Genomic DNA, 13,352 nt, shown 5'->3' on the forward strand with positions numbered 1-13,352 from the left:
CTGCACAGAACTGGAGTCAGATACATTTTACTGATTTTAGCGAGAATTGTGTGGCTTTAATACTATGTAAAACTTTGAAAGCTCAGGAATTAGAATTTACTTGACCTGTTCAGTATGCAGAGCCTTCAAGAACAGTAGTGAACACTTTGCACAAGTAATTGAGGACTGAGAGGAAAAAAGTGACTGAAGACCTTAATTAGCTCTTTACTTAAGGATTTGAGCTGCATAGAGAGCTCCAGAGCAGCTTCTGAAATAGTCACATATAAAAGAAGGAAATTCAAGAATTTTTCAAGAAAATAGAACAAGTCCTTGAGAAGATACAAAACAGTCCAATGCAGCAATACTGTTAAGGAATATCTAAACAGCTAGACACCCAAAGCCTCAGTTCTGCAAGTGGGCCTATTCACAAGCTAAGCATCTGGTTTCTGAGTCAGAATACAGCAAAACAGCACTGTTTCCCAAGCAAGCAAGCACCCAATTTCTACTTTTCACACTATTAAGCCACTGTTTAAACATGGGGCTGCTCTATCCCAGGCAGCGATACAAGGTGGTGTAGGTAATCTCCTCCATTCATACCTTGATGTAGTATCTCCAGGAAAAGTATAAACTGCACACAAGAACAGACTTTTAACTATAGAGTTTATATTTTTAGCTCTTCTGTTGATATTTAACTTTTCTATTCTTGCTTAGATACTCATTTTATAAATAGTAGCAGGGTTCTTTTTGTCTGTTACCTGTGATTTTTCTGACTTTAACTTTGGTATAGCATGTCCCAAATCATAGTCTATCCCTCTACTAGTAGCTAAAATCTAGTACAAAACAAGACCTAAGTTACAGAAGATAAGAGCGCAGGAGTGCAAACCCAATAATGCAGTATTACTGTGATAGGCAGCAGTCTTAGCACATCAGCAGCAAAGCCTAACTATTAAACCTTGCCATATATTGTTCTGACAGCACAGAGTTTGGAAGAAATTCAGATGAAAATTCACATGGACATCCTTTATGAAATTTTTGCTAGATTTGTTATAAAAACCTCATAGATATTTAAGAAATCTATTGTACTGGAATAAAACATCGCTTTGCTGCCAATGGGATGGTAAAAACAGGTGCAGTGGAACAGTCAACATCAAGGTTTGCCATCTCACTGTGGAAGAGTCAGAGGCATCAGGCTGTGAAAGCAGGAGAAAGATCAATGACATCACGCACTGTAAGAGGGAAAAACGAAAGGTGGGAAACGTGGGAAACTCAGAGCAGGCAAAATAAGACACTCCTTCCTGCATCTTTGTGGCATGCTGAGGTGAGGTTATTCACTAAGGACAGGGGAGCATACTGCACGTACAGGCATGAAAGAATCAGTCTGAGCAAGAGGTTCAACGTGGATAGGTATTAAGAGCAGCTCTGGCCCATACAGCTGTCACTCAAGGTCACCTTGTGAAGTATAGATCCCTTTTGGAGATGAGCACACATACAGAGCTGTAGATGTTCTCCACCTTGGCTATCTCCCTAAGTCACAGCAGAACATCACCCTCAGTGATGGTAGGGCAGTGGTGACAACTACAGCAGTCAGAAAGGAAACCTACAAGTTGTGCCAATGTGACACCTTCATGGTGCCAGTGGAGCTGGCCAAGGCTTTTCTTTGAAGAAAGGGAATAATAGGAAGGGACTGAGAAGGATGCTGAAGTTTGTACATAAACATAGTATTTACCTGAGGCTTTGCAGGCAAGATTTTCCGCAGTCAAGCTGCAGAGAAAGAACAAAACTCCCATGTCGTCCCAACAGGACCTCTGACCATTAGAGAAGGACCTCCTAGCAGACATCAGAGGAGGACAAAAGAGAAACAGCACCACAACAGCGAAGTCTAAGTTTTATAAGAGGAAGAGCATAGGAGGGAAGTGGATTTATATATGAAATATATCTATAAAACCCCAGGATTTCATTTGTGTCTCCTCCCAGACAGGGACCCACGCAGCTCTGTTGAAGCAGCGACTAACCTGTGCCTCATCCAGGGCTTGCAGAGATAATGACAGTGATAAGCTAGGAAACAGGAGCATAATCTCTATGGGAACTGAGGCAAACAGCCTGCCTGAAAAGACGTGGAGTGGGGTGGCCCAACAGCCCTTCTAATGCAAGGAAGGCCTCTACCAAGGAGGAGTAGCTAACTGGGCAGGGGCATCAGGGAAAGCAAAGCAGCCAGGGATAGAAGGGATAGGTCATAATTTCAGGCTAATCTTGGAGGATAAACCCTTCACATTGATGCTTTCAAGCACTAGCTTTAGATCTACATTCTTTATTAAAAAAGAATTTGTTTTAAATGAAATCACTTCATGAGGGCTTTTATGGCTTTGCTTCTAATACAATTCTAATTATTAGCATTTGTTCATTTCTACCAAAGATGCCATCAAGGATGTGAAGCAACATAAATTGCTAACTGAACACCAAATAAAAACTTGTAATCATTTACGAGATTGGCGAGTCTTCAGCATATAAAACAAAGAACATTTACACAGAAAGGCAATTTGAGGATATAAGCCTAATTGCCCTTTGTTGCAGGCCTCTCAGGTACCAGAAGAGCAGCTCTTCATCCCCAGCTCCGAGCTCCGCCTGGCAAAGGCGCTGGCAGCGAAGCTGCTCGCTGATAACCTTGCATGGAGCACCCTCCGGTGGCCTAAGCCAGCACAGACACGGAAGGCAACAGCTGCCGGAGAAAAATGCTGAAAACAATCAGCGACCTTCAGAGGGGATGACCCAATTTGTCACAGGGGAGAAAGCTAACAAGCGCGCTCATTCCCAAAGCAGGAAAATCAATACAGTGCAACGCAGTACATCTCTCAAGTCTAAGCAGGTTTTCTCAACGCAGGAAGTGACATAAGCTCTCTCGGCTGTATCGTCAGCTCTACTTGCTTTCATAGCATCAGTTTTTGTTAAAAATGAAAGTGTTTAGTCACCTGGAAAGAATGGCAAGGGCCTTGGGTACTTGCCTACTCCTTCCTTCTGCTGCTGAAGGAGGGAGGCGGCCATGCACAACCCTCTCACTCTGACCTGCTCTGTGCCCTGCAGGAAGGAAGGTAGGCACAGTCACTTTTGCCTGCTGATGGGCAGTGCCAGGACACCTGCCTGACACTGGGCTGACAGCTACATCTGCTCCTGGCATGGTGATGGGGTGACAGGAACAGTCAGTCCCCCACGTAGCTGAGCAGACCCAATAGGTATCCCCAGTCCAGCTGGATTTTCTGCATAACAAAACCTCGATTAAGGTAACCAGAGCAATCATTCTCTGCTCAAAGCTTGTTGCTCTGCTCCTCTTCAAGCCCAGAAAAAAGCCTTCCTGCAGTTCACATTACTCAGCCTAACCTCAGCTTGCCCTCTCCCTGCAGGCTGCCAGAAGGGCTGGCTGGGCTCAGCCTCACCACTGCCTGGGCACCAAGCTCTGTCCTGCTCTCCTGCCATTCCCAGAACCAGTACAAAGGGTAAAGTAAAGAGCACTGTCCTTGTGCATTTCCTTTCCATTTTGAGGAAAAGCTCTGAAGGCAGCAAAGCCATGGGACTCTGGTATGAAAAGAAAAGGACACGTGCTCACAGGCCGTCCCCGGGCTACACGGTGCATGCAATTTGAACACCCTGCAGAAAGCAGACTGCGTAATGATATCAAACAGCTCTTCCTATGCAGATGTTATTACACATAATTCATTTTTATGTACATCTTCTGTAGAAGGAAAGCCAAAACGCTCCAGCAAGAAAGTTGCCCATCAGTACAGACCCAGAAGGAGTGAGGGGAAGAGCAAGCACTGCAGGAAGGTTCAGCACTGAAGTGACCAGCTTTAATACTTCCTCATAACCATACCAGGGAAGCACGTTGCTGCCAGATGGCACACTGCAATTAAAACCTACATGGTAGGGCTAAATTGTACCCTCACAGTTAGCCTAAATCCCCTAAAATGATGTGGCTTTGGCTCTGTGTATGATATTCTGAACCATCATGTAATCAGGTCACAGGACAGACATTTTACAATAAAGTCAGGACTATGGCAGTCACTGAGGCCTAGAGCAGCCAGTGACCTACCTTGGTTCTGAGGCAACGCTTGGGAAAGGAGACAGCTTGCCAGGACCAGCCGGTCCCCATGAGCCACTCTGCCAGCCAGCAGCATGCCCAGAGCTGGGCTGGCACAAGGGAGGATCCTGACAAGCAGCCAGGTGCAGGCTTGTCAAACAGATTTATTCCTTTGCTCTTCATCCCCAGACTATGGAAAACTTCCTGCTCACCACAGGCAGCTGGCTGTGTTAGCTTCCCAAATCTGATGTGATCCTTTATCAGGATTTTGGCCTCCCTTCCGTCATGTCTGTGCCAGAGCATGGACAAGATGCAGCAGGGGCTCACAAAGAGAGGCTGCACCCATCCTGCTCTGGGCCACTTGATCTCCTCTTAACAGCAAGATGCCCACTTCCTAGGACAACTGCCAGCTCCAGGTCACATTTGTGCTATACTCCAGGATATTTAGTCAAGAAGTCAGATTATTATGGAGTAAAAACAGGAAAGGGGTAGAAAAATATTCTTAACCATTGTTCACCTGCTAAAAAAAAAGAAAATAAACATGCTTCAATAGCACACTCAATGCAAGTGCATTTTCAGCACATTCAGTCCTAGCTTCTCATGCATTGACGAGGTGGTTGGGGCCTGGTGACAGCATTAGGTGAGGGTGCCCACTCTGCCACATGCCCAAAGCTGTGTGTTCTGGTTGCCTTACATTTTTTGGCCTGTTACACAAATTCTGCTAGGCAACAGTGACATTCACACCTTTTCCTGAGGCAGTAGCAGTAGAGTCAGCAGTTAACTCTTATGCACTCTCAGATTGCTTGGATTGATTCTCCTCCTTAGGATAATATACTATTTATTAATTCTATATTGATCTGCCACTGGAAAGCACTGAAATTTGGAAAGTTCTGGGAATTCCTGACCATCTCCACCTCATTTAACATCAAAAACAATGTTCTTTGTATATCGTGTAATTGGACTGTAGCACACAGACTTGAAGTATGTCATAGTTAACTCAGTTTTGTGCTGAAACTCAACTAAAACTTTTCATCACTTTTTTTAACCTGCATGTAAACCAAAACATTGCTTTAATCTGTATCTTACTGCTCTAATACACTTTTAAGAGTGGTGTTGCTAGCATATTTGTTTTCATGATCACAAGCCAAGTATGCAGATATCCATACTTGGCTGGTGTACTTGAAGTTCAGCAAATTAGAGGAACATGGTTTCTTTTGAAGAAGCCATCTTTCATCCAAGTTTGTAGAAGGACTCCTACAGAATGAATACTACTGCATCCAAAATGCCTGATGGTTGAAGGAAGCCTTGTGCAAATCAGCCTCTCCATTACTTATCTCATTTCTAAAAATACACAGAATATATTCCAACTTTAAGTATTGTAAAAAAAAGAAAAGCTTCGGGTTTATTCCTTTCTTCCTTTCTGGGGATGTTGCAGTGGAGAATCCACATCTCAGATCATAACGGCAACCATGTATGCAGCCAACGGGAGCTGAGAGAACTTCATTACCTATGCCTTCCCCTGGCACAGCACACTGAAGAATTTTTCCCCATAGATCTTTAAGTGAAAATGTCCTCCACTTAAATAACACCACATCTTTCCTTTAAATGAGGCAGACAGAAAGCCCTGCTTCCTTTTTCATATGCGATTCTCTTTCTTGCACCTCTTGTTTTTCATTGCTATAAGCATTATCTAGTGCCCAGGGATAAGAAAGTACTTCCCGAAGTTCAGATCTCCGGAGAACTCCCCAGCTCTCACTATGATGGAAGTCTGAAACAAAGAGCTGGTGTGCTGAGCGCTCAGCAGGCAGCAGAACCTCCAGGAGCTCCAAGTTTAACTGAAAACAACTTCAGGGACTCTTTAGCTACACGTTTCCTACCTTCAAGAGGCGTTCACACAGCCACCCAGTTATGTACACAGTGCTGGTAAGCCAGATTCCAGTTACCTATCCTCCTGCCAGCATGTACAGCAGCTTAAATTCTGCAGGTTAGCTTTTCATCATTATGTACTCATTTTTACAGTAACGCAAGCTATGTTATGGTATGTGAGGAACAAGCCAGTGAGTGGCTTGTTAGGGTGGTGATGCATACAAGAGCCTTCAAAAAAATGGCCTGGCCAGTACTGGCATGGATAACAGCACTGGCAAATATTTGACACAGCCTACTTTCGGCCAATAGCTCTTATTATTGCTTTATTTGGAAATTAAACAGACTTTAAGCATGCTCATTTAAAAACCTCTCACAAACCATTAGCTACCACATACTAAATAAGAAGGGTATCTCCAAATTACTGCTCCAGAAGCTTTCCAGCCTGCAGGTATCTGTATGTTCCCCACCTTGCTGAATGCTTAGATGCCGTAAGCACAACTGACTTGCCTTTCCCATTCCTGGAAGATACGTAGGAGCACTTCTGGTGAACAGATGCACCAAGATCAGATTTGCCAAAGGTCAGAGGGACATTGGAGAACTAAATATTTTTCACGTCTTAGTTCAGTCTCAACCAGGAGGCTTTTTAGTCTATGCCAGAAAGGATAAGCTGAAAGATTAAACCTTGAAAACTACTGCAATCGATTAGTAAGAGAGCAAAATTGCATGCCTAGTACGGATGACCTTTTTGGTCTCATTGAGTTAGATTCATGAACTTTAAGATCAACTTTTCTGACACCACAAAGACATTTTGATACTTTCATCCAAATCTATATACTGGGCATCTATTTTAGTCACAAAATCCAACTGAGCACTGAGGGCCCTTAATCTCTTCCACACATTTCTGCAGATAAAAAAGAAAAAAACAGGACCAATTTTTTCTATCATTACATGTTTGAACCTAAGCAGGCGTGAAGCAGAAATGGAGAGCAGTGAAGGAGTTGAAAAGGAATCAAGAAACATATGAAAAAAATACCAATTGAAAAGTATGAACGGCACAATATCATGCTTTTTCCTCTTCCATCTGTTTCTCCTTCATCACTTCGTTCACTTCCAAATACCCTTTCTATTACTTTCTGCTTCATTCCTGGCACTGACAAGTCCAAGCATTCCTAAATCAAAATCCAGGCCCTCAGAATTACTTGACTGACTTACAGATCACACAGATCTTAGAAACAACACCCTGCAGTATGCCTGCAGAGCTCATCTATTTGCACAGAGCATGTGCCCACAAGGAGCTTGGAGTAACAGTGATGCACTAAACACTTGTATAGAAAAGAGCTTCTTCCTTGCTCTCCTTGGCTCTAACAGACGAGACTGGGTTCTGCAGTTCTGCATTAATCTCAGACCTTAAAAGGACAGGCACCCTTACCTATACTTAGCCCCTTGCTCTGCTTTCTGATTTTCAAGTTACTAGGACTCACTCACATAACGTTTCCATACAACCATATGGACTTTTTTTCTTTTTACACAGAAGCTGCAGAAAAAAACTCAAAAGAATTAAAACAAACCAGAGTTAGCAATATGCTGGTTTTCTTTCTAAAGCAAGCTTGCTTTAATCAATATGTAGCTCAGAAGCTTGTTGCAAACACTTGGGGCACTGCAGTGTTCACACAATTCTTCAAAGAGAGCTCATCTGCTATTCGCAATCCACTTTCCATCCACTGAGTCCTGTGACACAGATGGAAGCATGAAGGTTAACCTGGATGAGTGGATCAGCTGTTTGGTAGATGGCTCAGAAACCCACTATGAGGATTTTACATGTAAGCAGCAAATCCCTAAAACATTCTGTTAGCATAGGAATCAAATAAATAACCCCTGCTGGTTACCCCTAGCTCAGCCAGGCACACACTTGGAGTTTCAGGCCACAGACTAGATTTGCTATACATATATTTGATAATCTCATAACCAGAAGGCTGTAAAATTACTGGGCTGATGATAAGCTACAGTCAAAACAAGGCAATCCAAAGATTCTCAGAAACCAGAAATCTTAAGCCATCAACACAAAGCAAAGAATAAGTACATTGAAGAAAGAAAAGTTACTTACTAACCACGAAACAAGCTATTAAAATTGTGAAGGAGATTTTTAATTACATACAGAGGTTGTGGGAAACATTACCAGTTACATCTCTAAAACAGATTTGACTTTACAAGTCCTCACTGCAAGGGTGCAATCAGTCTTGAATTTGCTTAGCAAGCTACTTCAAAGAAAAATTTAAGTGTGAAATCAAATACTGTGTCTCCTCTATGGAAAGAAGACACTGCTCTTTATTTCTACCAGCTTCACATTTCCAGCAGATTATCTTTAAAAAAGCTTTTAAAATGCAGCTGCAATCATCAGGCTTGAGAGGTATTACAGAACATGGAACCATGCAAAGGGATTAACTCCTAATATCATCCAGCTGAACAGCATGAGCTCATCTGGGCTTAACCTTCTGAATCTACTCCATTTGTAGGACCCAAGCAAAAACAATAAATCACAGCTAACAATCTGGCAATTTTTACTTTAAACATTAAGAAGGATGGATGACTTCCCTTGCATCTCTATTAAGAAACCAAAGAGAACATATTTATCCATTCACTGCTACATACTCATTAGTGCCAGGCAAATAGAGGGATCATCTGACAGACACAGCACATCCCTTTGAGGTCAGATTGGCCACAAGATGACTGTATTTTTTTGATTCATTTGCTAACAGAGCAAGGAGCACAAGTCTGGCAGGGCCATCTGCAGGTGGAGTAAGACTGCCAGCTGGCATATGGGGCCAGGGGACAGACCACAGTCTCTTGTAGGTCCTTGCTGGTCCAAACAAGATATTGAGTGAACAGTTTACAGCATAACTGTACTTGGACTCTTCTATTCATGAATGTAGTGGTGGAGCTGAAACCACTGTGGAGAGCTGCTCCAAGTGGGCCTGGTCAGAGCAGATGGATGGATCAGCCCTTGGGCTTCAGTGAACTCCAGAAGTGAGAGGCCCCTGCATGGATAAGTCTGTGTGCTTGTACTGCCAACAAAGAGATGGCAGGGCAGCAGCTAACAGACAATTCCAGTAGCTCAGGGCACAAGTTTATTCAGTGAATCTCTTACTGGAAATGCTAAGGGGTTCATAAAGAACCAAACTGCTCCCTCTTCACTCTTTCTGCAACACAAATACTGAAGTGGAATGAAACACTAGGGGCATTAGGACTTGGGAAACTTCACATTTGGCAGAGAAACAGGACATGGCCCATGAAACACATAAAAAAAGCTCTTTGCTGTTTTCCTGTATGACTGTAACTTCTGCAGTTACCTGTGTCTCCAGTCAGCCTCCATCACTCTCACGGAGTCACACACGAGGTTCACAGGAGCAGGGCTCTGGGCTGAGGTACAGCTGGCATAAGGATGAGACAGACATACTGGAGGCGACACAGCATGTTCTTCTCCTGCAGAGCCAGGAGGGCTGGAAGGAAGGGCTGCAGCCCAAGCCCAGTAACAGCCCGTTTCTCCCAGCCCCTCTCAGGCCACCAGGGTTGGAAGGCTGCAGCCTGGCTGCTTTTGGCATCATTCTTTTTTATCTGAGTTGCATGTTTCTTTTGGCACCTCTTACATACCGTACCAGCATTTTGTTTCAAAATAAAGACTCCCTCCAAAACCACAGAGCAGAGCTGTACATACACATCCTGCCTTAGCCATCCAGGACAAACCCATCCAAGTGATAATTGAAGTTAATTCATAATTTACACCATGTGTGACTTATTACTTAACACAATTAAAAGAAAAAACAACAGAATTTATCATGACACAGCAAATAAAACATTTGGGGGCACAATCCTGCCTTTGCTCCTCCACAGCACCAAGGAGGCCACACTCTACACCCAGAGCAGATGCACCAGTGCTGCACTGCCCTTCCTCTGCAGCACTTCTCCCCACAGCCTTTGTGGGACCTTCTTTCCAACATTTATCCTTTAATTAAGAACCACAGCAGAAAATTATGCAGTTATTACTGATTAAGCCAATTTGATTGTTTGGGATGATTCAGATAGGCCGCATGATGTTAGTTCTCATGAGAGACTAATGTGTAAGCACTTGATACGAATATCCATCCCATTGTATTTAAAATGCAAATGTGTGTGTGACTCGTGTTCACTGATTTAAGTGTCTTCTAAACAGAACAAAAACATCAACACAACTGCAAAGTTATGGGGGCAGTCCTATGGCTGTCTCAGAAAGTCTGAAAGGAAAGAGCGAAGAGAAATGAACTTAAGAGTCGGGTTCCTAATTCAAAGGTGTTATTGTACTCAGTGCTATTTGTGTTATTTAACAGTATTTTCCTCCCTTCCTCCAAATAACACTGAATAACTCCATGCAGAAACATTATCCCACTTCAAGAAAATTTCAAAGGCACCAAGTGAAAGGGGCATCTGCCTTCACTTAAATGCCAAGGTTCTGGCCTTTCATTTTCAGTTACCAAGAACACACCCAAAATAAGAAGCATACAGCCACAGTAAGGCAATTTAGGAAGAAGATTCAGAAAACCAAAAGCAGTCTTGCGGAGCACTTATCAAGCAACTCCAGCGTACTTTGCAGGACCCCTGCCTGCCTAGTTTGTGCACTGTCCCTCTAACATTGCTGTCAGCTGATGTAATCCAGCAAGTTGACTATCAAATTTAACTCCCAGATTGCTTCTGATCTGATTATGTCTGGAGGAGAACCCCATACAGCCGTAGCCATGAAAGTTGGACTGCATATTTGTGTTTTGTTTTCTTGCTTTGCCTAAATAACTGTTAAACTCCTATTTCCCCCTCAGCTGGAATCCAACAGTTTGTAGGCTAGCAAGCTGCCAGCAATGAGAAACTGAGCACGCAGAAGTACCACCCACTTCCTCTGTACCATTCAGACACATCAGACCACAAGTTGACCACAGCTACTGAGACGCATGGAATCACAGCTGCTAGCTGCTGTGGAATATACTATAGAGCCCCATTTGACCTCTCTCCACATCAACAGCTCTCCAAAGCTGTGTGCAATACTTCCGAACCCCACCTGGCTTATTGCCAGAGCAAAAGATTTTGCAGTTGTAGGCCTGGAAAGCTTGTAGAGCTGAGCCTGGAGGCAGGAAAACCTGTGCCAGCCTCAAGTGCCTCTCCCTGTTGCTACAGATGGTTGTACAAACCCTGGAGCCAGCTCCAAGCCAGCACAAGAAGAATCTCAGAACAGCAATGAGAGATAATATCAAAATATGCCAAGCTGTTTCAGACATTGACTTGTTCTTATCTCTTGGTGCAGGTTATTGTTCTCTACCCTGAAAATTAGATGAATGTTGATGAAAATTATTGATTGGCAGCACTGCAGAGAGATCTCTTGAGTTCATCCATGGAGCAGCCACCACAAATAAAGATGCGACAAATCTAATGTCAATAGATACTGCAAGACAACAGCAATTCTTCTCCCATGCTGCCAGGAAGAAACTGCTTTGCAAAGCAGTTTCATTTCACACAGTGTGTAAATAGTTGAGTTACTTAGTTTTTTCTTACTTAATGCAGTAAGACTGCATAGTTTCAGTATTTATAAAGTGCTTTCAAAACTATTTAAAGCGTGTATACAAGATGATCCTTTCAGATCTCTCAAAGCAGGAAAGATTTCCATTCAGTCACCACAAACTGCCTAGTGCTCTTTTCCATTCTTAGTGAGGCAGCAGGTTGTACACAGCCACTCACTGTGCTGGTGAGGCATTTGTATACTCTCCCCACCAAAAGAACCAAAACCTGATTATAGTGAGAAATAGAGAAAGAGACCTTTCACCTGGAGAGTAACACTTACACCATCTCACATAAGACAATAATGACTGTCATTCATACTAGTAGATCCCAAGTCACCCAGAGTTGAAAGTCTCCACTGAGAGCATACAGCATGAATTTAAGACTTCACAGTGCAATGTCAATGTGCAATCAGGGTGCCCAAAATGAGCATCACACTTTCAATCATCTTGCTCAACTGAGGTGTGAAATAAGACCTAACAGCTAAGGACCTGTCTGGAAGAACACAAATTCAGGACCCCAGTAGAGGTCAGGGAACCAAGTAAATTTCTTTGTTTAGCATCCTCTGGCTTTTGGATCATGGCAGTGTGGTTTAACAGTGAATCAGTAAGAGAATAAGTGACAAAAACTTAAATGGACTCCCAACAACATGCTGACAAGCTGTGCAGTACACATCTTTCAACCAGCCCAACTCAAATAACATTGTATCTCAGATAAATTAAAAAACGTCCTAAGACAAACTATACGTAGATTAAATGATTATCATTCATTTCAGAGTGCATTCACATACTTTTAAGTATCAGTCTTAAGGAAACAGTCTTTCCTCCTATTTAATCTGCTCTATTATAAAAATGAGGTCAGTGACTCAACTTTTCCTTGCGACTCCCCACAAAAGTGAGCCATTGTCAGTGCACTGGGTCCCAGCTAGACGCTCACCCCACCCTCCTCCATTTAGCAACTTACAAAGGACAAGAGGGCCATGATCTGCAAACAGGAAACAGTCAACTCAAATGTAGCAGGAGCTGTGTACTCACATACTTGAGCTCTCAAGACTGATGCAAGTTCTCCTTCCTGTCTAAAGAGAAGAATTCTTGCCCTCAGTGGAAGGGATAGCATACTTCTTAAAAGGCTTCATGGCTGGGGACAAAAGAAAAAAAAAGAGGAATTCCTCCCTGAATTGCTCAGTGTTATTGCATATGTTGCATATTTGTTTTTTTCAGGAATGCCTGGGTGGAGCTGATATCTGTTTAAACTCCAAGTGTTATTTCATTCTATTACATTTATTCATGTTTCTAATAACAGTAACATGTACATCATGTCTAGCATGGCCCCTTTCAAGGTCACATAAATTAAATTCCCATTAGTAAAGGTTCCCTTTTTTTCATGCCTGTGACAGGGAGTCACAAGAGTCATGCTGTTGGGTATACTGTCCTATGGTTAGTGGGAGACCTGCAAGGGCACCTCTTCCTCCTAAAATACCAAGACACAGAAGTTGAGGCAAGAAAGTAGGCTCAAATCTTTTGGATGACAGGCTGGAGGTATCAATATGTCAGCAAATACTTCTGCCAATGTTCAAAGAATCTATATGCCTTCCTCTTCTGTTTTAGTTCAAAGACCTGTTTTAGTTTACAGAGATTTCCCACACAGAAGGTATTCCTCTGTCCTACTCAGTCTCAAAGGGACACCTCTAAGACTCAAAGGACTCAACCTAAGAGAACTCCAGCTGCAAAGAATTCTGTCGAGCATTCACACTGCAGGACCATAAATAGTGCTGCCCATTGGCATGAACGATAGGAAAGTGTTCTCACTGAAGAAATATGCATATAGTAAAGTGTTTTTACATAAAGTAATTGAAGGTGATAGA

The 13,352-nt window shown here is 42.9% G+C and overlaps 1 protein-coding gene across 4 annotated transcripts in view; it reads right to left on the minus strand.

The window, feature by feature from the left end:
• Positions 1-13,352, minus strand: part of CCSER2 (coiled-coil serine rich protein 2) — a 160,424-nt gene that overhangs the window by 103,420 nt on the left and 43,652 nt on the right. For 3 of the 4 annotated variants that reach the window (XM_090144818.1, XM_090144815.1, XM_090144817.1), the window contains exon 3: positions 12,523-12,625. The exons of the other annotated variant lie outside the window; for it this stretch is intronic. The gene's annotated coding sequence lies outside the window, so the exon portion shown is untranslated. The remainder of the gene's footprint in view (positions 1-12,522; positions 12,626-13,352) is intronic. 4 annotated transcript variants of the gene reach the window in all.

This window comes from Phasianus colchicus, chromosome 8 (genome assembly GCF_987193195.1).
Source record: "Phasianus colchicus chromosome 8, bPhaCol1.hap1.1, whole genome shotgun sequence".
NCBI classification, from domain to species: domain Eukaryota; kingdom Metazoa; phylum Chordata; class Aves; order Galliformes; family Phasianidae; genus Phasianus; species Phasianus colchicus.